The 7,768-nt window shown below is 42.8% G+C and overlaps 1 protein-coding gene across 1 annotated transcript in view; it reads right to left on the bottom strand.

Moving 5' to 3' along the window:
- LOC104509597 (paralemmin-2-like) overlaps window positions 1-7,768 on the bottom strand; it is a gene marked incomplete at its 5' end in the record, with an annotated part of 61,729 nt that overhangs the window by 53,680 nt on the left and 281 nt on the right.

The following is a 7,768-nucleotide window of genomic DNA, read 5'->3' as shown; positions in this document are numbered from 1 at the left end:
CCTTTTTTTTTTTTTTTTTTTTTTTTCTGGCCACCGAGTGTGTGGAAGGAGCTGTTTCACCTGGACTGCCCTATGGTAGGGCCAGCATACAAGGAAAGCCAACCAACTCCAGCAACATAAGCATAAGGAGGAAAGGAATGGAGACTAGTCCTTTTCATTTTACTCTAGGCAACAATCACATTTGGCCCATGATTAAGATTTAATTCAGATGTAATGAAGTCAACAATTCCTACTCTTTGTGCTATACCACAATTTACTGCTTCAGGAAACCCTTGTCAGTTCTACTAGGCTTAAAAGAAGCGTGAAGATCTCAGATGGCTTTGCACACAGAGGGAATGTGGTGATTCAACACATATGATATTTACGTACGTTAGGAAGAGATTTCCCCATCTTGCAAACAGCAACACACAGAGTTGTGAATTTTTTAGTTTTGAAATATTAAAGCCAAGGAGACTCTGAAGTTTTGCACTTGATAATCTGTCACTGGTACTCATCTAGTATGGCAACAGAAACCCAGTTGCGCAGAACGTCCATGTGTTGAAAGGCTGTAATGACTGAAACTGCACTTTTCTTGCTGAACCTGGCCCAGATATGTTAATTGCCCCTTTCACAAGGGGCTGTAACATGTGATCCACTGTATGAAAGGTTTTATTCCATTTAGAAACTGATGTTATTTTACAATGTATTAGCTTGTCTAAAAAAAAGGTGTCCTTGAAAACCTGCTTCTGTCCAGAGCTGAATTTAAGCCTATGCACCCTTTCTTCTTGAGGAACATGTCTCTTTATCTACAGCATGCTGACATGGATGAAGTGTCGGAAGCACTTGAAGTGGAAATCCCTTGATATATAGACGAGAGGGCTTTGGTATTTCTTCTGTATCTTGCTTCCAAATTAGGCAAATGGATGTCTTTATCAAGGCCCGTATCTGGTGCAAATATTTGAGGACAGCAGACATAGCTAGAGTGGAGAGAGTCTGTGGTCAAATTGAACAGTCAATTCTTCTGCCCACTTTATAAGTGCATAGGCATAATTAAATAATTACAAGCTAGCAATTCTTAGGAGCTGTGGAAGATCCTGAGGTTGCTACTCCTAAACCCAGAACACCAGCATTTAGACAACTGCTAAAGCACTGGCATGTCATTCTGCTATTTTAAGTATGGGTCAAGTTTCAGAACCAAGGGAGTAAGCAGTGTTACTATTTTTAAGTTATTTTTTTTAAATGCTGCATCTGAATATATTGTACCATGTGTGAAAAACTCAAACCCATTGCCACCCAGCAACTCTTAACTCACTGCTTTTCTGAGATCATCCTGCGAGTCATGAGGAATTCTCTAATCACACCGCAGAGCGGGTTCCTTTGGAAATCTGAGATTTCCTGCTGTTGAGGCTTTTTGCCTGGTTTTGTTTTGGTCTCTGCTTTCCTAAGAAATGCATCACATATGAAATGCACCCCAGAAAAAGCTTTGTGGGAGGTGAAAGATGTGCTGGTTTGGAAACCACAGTCCTTAGGGATTGCTGAAATTGGAATCTGCGCAGCTTCAGCAGATGAGATCTGATATTGATCAATGTTAGTGGAGAACCAGACTGAGGGCTTGGGGACGAACAGCTGCTCCTGTGCAGAAAGCCTGGTCTTCCCTCATAAGGCATGGAGAATTTGGAAAGACTGCCTGGCTATGAAGAGACATTTTTGCTATTTCACTCCTAGAGAGCTCATCCAACGCAACTGGTCATATGGGCAGCATGTGAAGGCAGACCAAGGACCTGCCTACAGCTGTGTCTGGCATTCTAGGTCAAACCCACAAATCCTGAATAAATAATGTTCCTGATCATTTTATCCAGCTACCATCAATGTGGAAGTTGCTAAACATTCTTGCTCATGTGGACCATGCACTGTGAAGACACACTGTTCTCTGCACAAGCATCCACTTCAGCAGCCATTCATATCTCTCTGGAGGCTAAGACTGATGGAAAATCGATGAGACCTTGCTAAGGAGAGGTTTATGGCACCTCTGGTGCTGGCTTGCACTGTCCACTCTAGGGGAGGTCTGAGCAGCTGGTTCTGACATCAGATGATCCTTCTTTTGAAGGAGTGAACTCACATCTGTCTTAACATGCTCTCTCTCCCTCTGGCATGCAAAGACTATTAGTGACAGTCCCAAGAGAGACTAATTATAGCCAGAATTCCCAGCCTGAGACATGCTAAGTTTTTATCCTGGGAAGAAGAAGCAGGAAACAAACCTTGGCATCAGAAAGAAATGAAAGAATGATCACGGGAGGATAGAAATTGCTAAAGGTACAGCAGCCACAATAAGCTCAGCTGAACCACAAGCCTGTATTTGCAGGACCCTGCAATGAGAAGAGACTTTAGTGTAGACCCCATCTAACATCAGAGATCTGTGAAGCACGCACAGTCAATTAATAAGATAGTGTGTTAATAAGATTTTATTTTCTGTGTATCAAATCAGCTTGGTGAGAGTTTTCTTCTCAGGGCCTAATGCAGCCTGTCTGAAAATACCCAAATTTGAGCATTTACCCGGAAAGATTCTGTTGCAGTAATGGAAGAAGAGGACAATTCTGCCAGCTTTGGAGAAGGTTTACTCCATTTTGGATCTGCTTCTACCTAGATTGGGTCTTTTGTCTGGTACCTGATAAGCAGACATGGATTGAGCAAACAACCGACAGCCTCACACAACCAAAGAACCTTTTGCCTGAGAGAGATCCTTCATCACTAGTCATCCCTCTTGTGCGAGCTTACATTTAACATCTCTTTTAGTCCACCAGGTTAAGTGCTTTTCTTGGGTGGACGCTCTAATTGTCTTGCAGTCTCTCTCACAGGCATCCTTCAGTTCAACACTTCTATAAAACACTTTCCAAGGTTTTGTAAGTATAGAAGAACAGCAGCACTCTCAGAGAGGAGCTGCTGGGAGGGAGGGAGTTTTTTGCATCACCTGCCCACATCAGCAAGACAACAGCAACCCGTGAAGACGCGTGCTTGTCCCAGGAAAGAGCTCATGACCTGTGCTCCAAAGAACAGCCCTGCCCTTGCCACCATTAATTCTGGGGCACGGTCTCTATGTTGCACCCCTACGGACCCGCCTTCTCCTAGAAGTTGCAGCTCACCACCAGCATTCACGAGGGAGAAACACTCCACAACCCCGAAGGGCTTTTGCAAACTTTAGGCGCTGGATGTACTGGCAGCTGAGTAGCCCTGAGTAAAGAACAGGGGATACGCATACACCTTGGCTACTGTTCTGCATTGCTTCACCCCCAAGAGCTGCCACAGGGCCAGAGTGTCACATGGGTCTCCTGCATTTGCTTTTTTGGGATCCAGCATCCACGGGTCTAAGCTGTGTGCAGGGTCTGTATGTTCAAACGACTCCTCTGCTCGAGTAAAAATTTGTCTAGGCACCTCCTCATCCAACGGGGGCACATGTGCTGTTGGTTACTGAAGGGCTATGCCTCTTCACTGAGAGTTTAGCTCAGTGGGTTTCTTTTCTCCAGGAGCACAACGAATCCAGTCCCGGAATCTCATGCCAGTGTCCATCATCAAGCAGAGAGATACGTTGTCACAGAGTGTTTCACGCTGGCATGCTACATGAAAGCTTCTGAACAATGACAGCTTTTCACCTTGTGTAGCAGACACAGGTCGTCAGCACGTACTATAATGTAATCTAGTAAACCAAAATAATTTTGGGAGCCTTTCAAATACTGTGAAGGAACAGCAGGCTGTGGGTGGGCTGCTCTGCTCTATGAATGCTGCCTGTTAATACCCAGATGTCGAATGCCAACTTTCCATTCACTGCTGCAAAATAACAGACTGTCATACGGTAAAAATAACTATCAGAGTCACGCAACACATTCCAGCACTTGTTTCACCTACAACACACTATCAGAAACCTGTCTGTGGAAGTTCACTGGGCATCTGTATCAATGCTATCCCAAACAATGCGTTTCAGGCCTGTGATTTGGAGATTGGATGCAAGGAAAGGGAAACGTTTTTCACCCATTTTTTACTCCTCTGGTATCATTTACTCCAAATCTAAGGTAGCTGCAGAAAACAGGAGGTCACTTTCTCATTGTGTGACAATGGAAAAGAAACTCAGAAATTGGTGCTTTCCTCTAACACTGACCCAAGATCTTTAGGAGAATGTGAAAATCTAACCTACCTTTAAAGCTTCTCTGTGACTAAGGACAGTTTGTGCCAAGAGATATCCTAAATCCACGTCTGGCTCCACTCTGCCATTGATACAATGGTACCACCAATCTTGCAGCTGGGTTTCAAGCATTTAATAATGTAGCAATGCCTTTTCATACTTACCTCTACTGACAGACATCTAGCCTATTTAAGACTCAATGTATTGACTAAGGGGGTCTGAGTTTCCTGTTAAGTTGACTGGACCAGCCACTTTTTTATAGAAATGCAAGATACAATACCAGGATTTTCACATCTGGCAGCGTTAGGTCATCTTCTGAAGACTCAAGTTTGGCTAGCAGGTATGCCAGCAGTCCAGAACCAAACTTGCTTCAATTCTGCTTATTCTTTTATTTTCACTTTTCATTCTTGGATAAAAAGACTGTTTCTAGTGTTCATATGTTTCAAATCTCTAAACATATTAAACCAATTCCAACTATCAAATGACCATTCTGTCCGTAATACACTGTTACACTGTTCATATGCCTGCATATTGTCTCCTGTTGCACTCCTTGTTGTTTTTTTTTGACTTGTGTGTGCATCTTGTACTTCTGTGCCCACTTGTTGGTAATTATCAGCATAATTGCATGATAATCATTTCATTATCTGTATTGCCTTCTTTACTATGAACTCTTCTGCTTTATTTCTGGCTTTGTGATGCAGATATTTTTTCAGTTGCTTGGTGTGAATCGTACAGGAATGCTGACTAATGTAGGCATCCTTCTTCCAAATGCTTCTGCAGACGAAGGAGCTCATTAAATCATTAAATTTACTCATGTCTAGGTTTACTCATATGCACATATTCTTGCAAGCTACAAGCTGAAGTGTGTAATTTCTTACATCATGGTAACAAGGAAGTCTAATAAATAAACAGCAGTCTGTACACTCATGCATTTTTTGCTGCTCTAGTTGAAATTAAACATATTCCACACAAGGAGAACTGGTTACACTAGCTTAAGTATAAACACTACAAGCATGTGTACATCTTGCAAAACATCTGGTTTTAGTGGGAAAGTCACTTAAAATTGAACTAGGAGAAGCAATATTCAACTGAAGCATTTGTGTTATGTGCAAGGCTTTCAAGACCATCTATAAACCTATATCTAGCCCTAGTGTCTCCCTGAGATAGTGATATTTGCCTCTTCTGGACATCACAGACCTACATGAGCTCACAGACTCATTTATGAACATTAGCGCTGGTCTCAAACACTATTTCCTGCGTTTTTCTGTTCTAAGTGCTGCAGTTCACTCAGCTTGTCAGACCTATTGTTTACAAATGGCCTGCAAATAAAGGTGGCTATTTCTCTTGTGCCATAGCTGTTCACTTAGTAAACTCAAAAGTGTAAGAAAGGGACCTTCCTAAGTCCTTCAGTGTGAGCAGAAGAGATGGTGGTCTCTGCGATGATGACAGGATGCTTGCTGCAAGAGGAAGGTGACTGCATGTTCCCCCTTGTTCAAGCAGGGGCACATGTGCTGGCTACCAGCAGAGGCTGGACACTGGCCTTCATGAGTAAGCTGCACGCTGCTCCCAGAGCAAATCTGAAAGACTTTGTGTATTTTCCAACAGGGACAAACTTAGCACGTGTGTCACAAGACTATTTCACAGACATCTCGATGCTGCATCTGCTGTGTGCTTACATGTACGATGCACTGTGACATTAATGAATACGCAAGAACTATGGCACAGTGGTCACAGAGTCCCCTCACATCAACTCTGTGGCTGGTCTTGCAGCAACTTTCTATCCTCCTAGTGAACCAGCTTTGTCTGTGCTCTGTCAACCTCACAGAGAGCGCTTGGGCTGTTTCATAGTGGTCTCATTGGATAGTGCATAGTGCAGTTCCAAAGGACCTTTGGGCCCCTGCAAACAGGAACACGTGAGCGGCTCACCTGTAATCTTCCCCTCTAATACTCTCCTGGGAATGCAGAGGAGAAATGAAGTGCACAGGCAAGAAAAAACCCTTCCAGGATGAGTTCATTCTACTTCACTCCTGCAGAAAATGTGCCTGACAACTTCTCCCTTCTTCTTACCCTTTCTACAGCCCTTTACCTTCTCAGCCTATCTTGGGCTCTGGATGTGTCATGTTGTCACAGATATAAACTGCAATTAGACTAATGACCTCAACCTCTACTGTCTTAACCCTAAAGTTCAAGCATAATATTTTCTCATTTAAATTAAAATACTTTTTTACTGCCTTTGGAGTTCCTTAACAAAGATAGCAGGGAAGTTTAGCATGCTAGCCAAGGCTGTCAAACAAATGTCCTTCCAACTCAAGAGCAAGCAGCTGTGACAGGTGGTCTTAGCAGAAGAGAGCTCCGTTACTGTCAGATATTCAAAGATTTTATTTCATGGCTGCAGTTAAGGATGAAAAAACCCTAAGCATGGGGGCAAAGGTTTTAAAAAGCCTTTCATCGTATACTTCAGACTAATTAAGCAAAGTCAGTTTCATTGCCTTCAGTGGTAGTAGTCACATAGCTAAAATAAAGCACATGCTGATGTTTTTTGCTGGATGGGGTGAGAACATTTAGCACCTTGCAGCATTCAGCACTAGTGAAATTTATATTACAGCACATTTTTCAGAATTTAGGTCCAGGTATTCTTTCCATCTACTGCACTAATCTGAGGAGTAAAACAACAGGTAGAATATGAAATCTACGAAAAAAAAAAAAAAGGCTTTCTTGTCTTATGTTACCACAGATGTAAAAGAACAATGCACATTCTCAGATCAGTTTTAATTAACAGGAATCATAAGACAGAGACAAGTAGTACAAGACAACTATTACATTTAGGCTGATGTATTACTTTCACACAGAAGCCATTTAGTGTTGTCCAAGATCAGGGTGGGTCTGCTTGTGTATATCTCCAGAGAAGCATTATGGGTGATTTCTCCAAGAAACTTCACAAGAAAGCTGGCGTAAGGCAAATTGAGTTCACCACATGCTAGCCTAGTACCTCAATCCTTGGACTGTTGGTCCTATTTGCCTTTTTTCTGTCACTTAGATGCCTCAGCTGACACATTTATAAAAGCTGTGGTGCCAAATCTGACCAACTTTTGCCAGTTTTCTCCCAGCTGAAAAAACTCTAAGTTCACATAGCCTAAGTGGCAGAAGAAGCAGCCACAGAATTTGTTCTGTGAGGGATAAATGCAGTTTTCTTATGAGCTTTACAGCCTCTTGTTTCCAGCAAAACAAAGGAAAACACAAAGAGGACAAACATCAACTCGGACTGCAATGGGAAACTGATAAAAGGAAATAATTCTAACACCCTGCCCTTGCTTCTGAAAGCGGTAGATATTTGATCTGCTGGTGGCATCTGCTGTTGCATTTCGAAAAGTCATCTGTGTGAGTGAAAAGGGAGTGCAAAAGAGTGCTGCCCCCCTTTGAACTCCTTTTGGCTGTAGGAGGTGTAAAGCAATGGAGAATCTCCTGAGTCTTGACCAACTCGTACATGTGCATCTGAAGGGGGAACTCAGTCCTCCTTTTAGCGCCCCCATGAGAGAAATGCGTCAAAGGCAAAGATACCACGATGGCTCTGCCTTGGAAACCGTGAATGTCTGGGGACCACTTCTGGCCATGACG

This window comes from Eurypyga helias, unplaced genomic scaffold (assembly GCF_000690775.1).
Source record: "Eurypyga helias isolate BGI_N326 unplaced genomic scaffold, ASM69077v1 scaffold26995, whole genome shotgun sequence".
Lineage (NCBI taxonomy): Eukaryota > Metazoa > Chordata > Aves > Eurypygiformes > Eurypygidae > Eurypyga > Eurypyga helias.
Note: the sequence above shows the minus strand (reverse complement) of the source record. Positions and strands in the feature narration are given on the sequence as shown.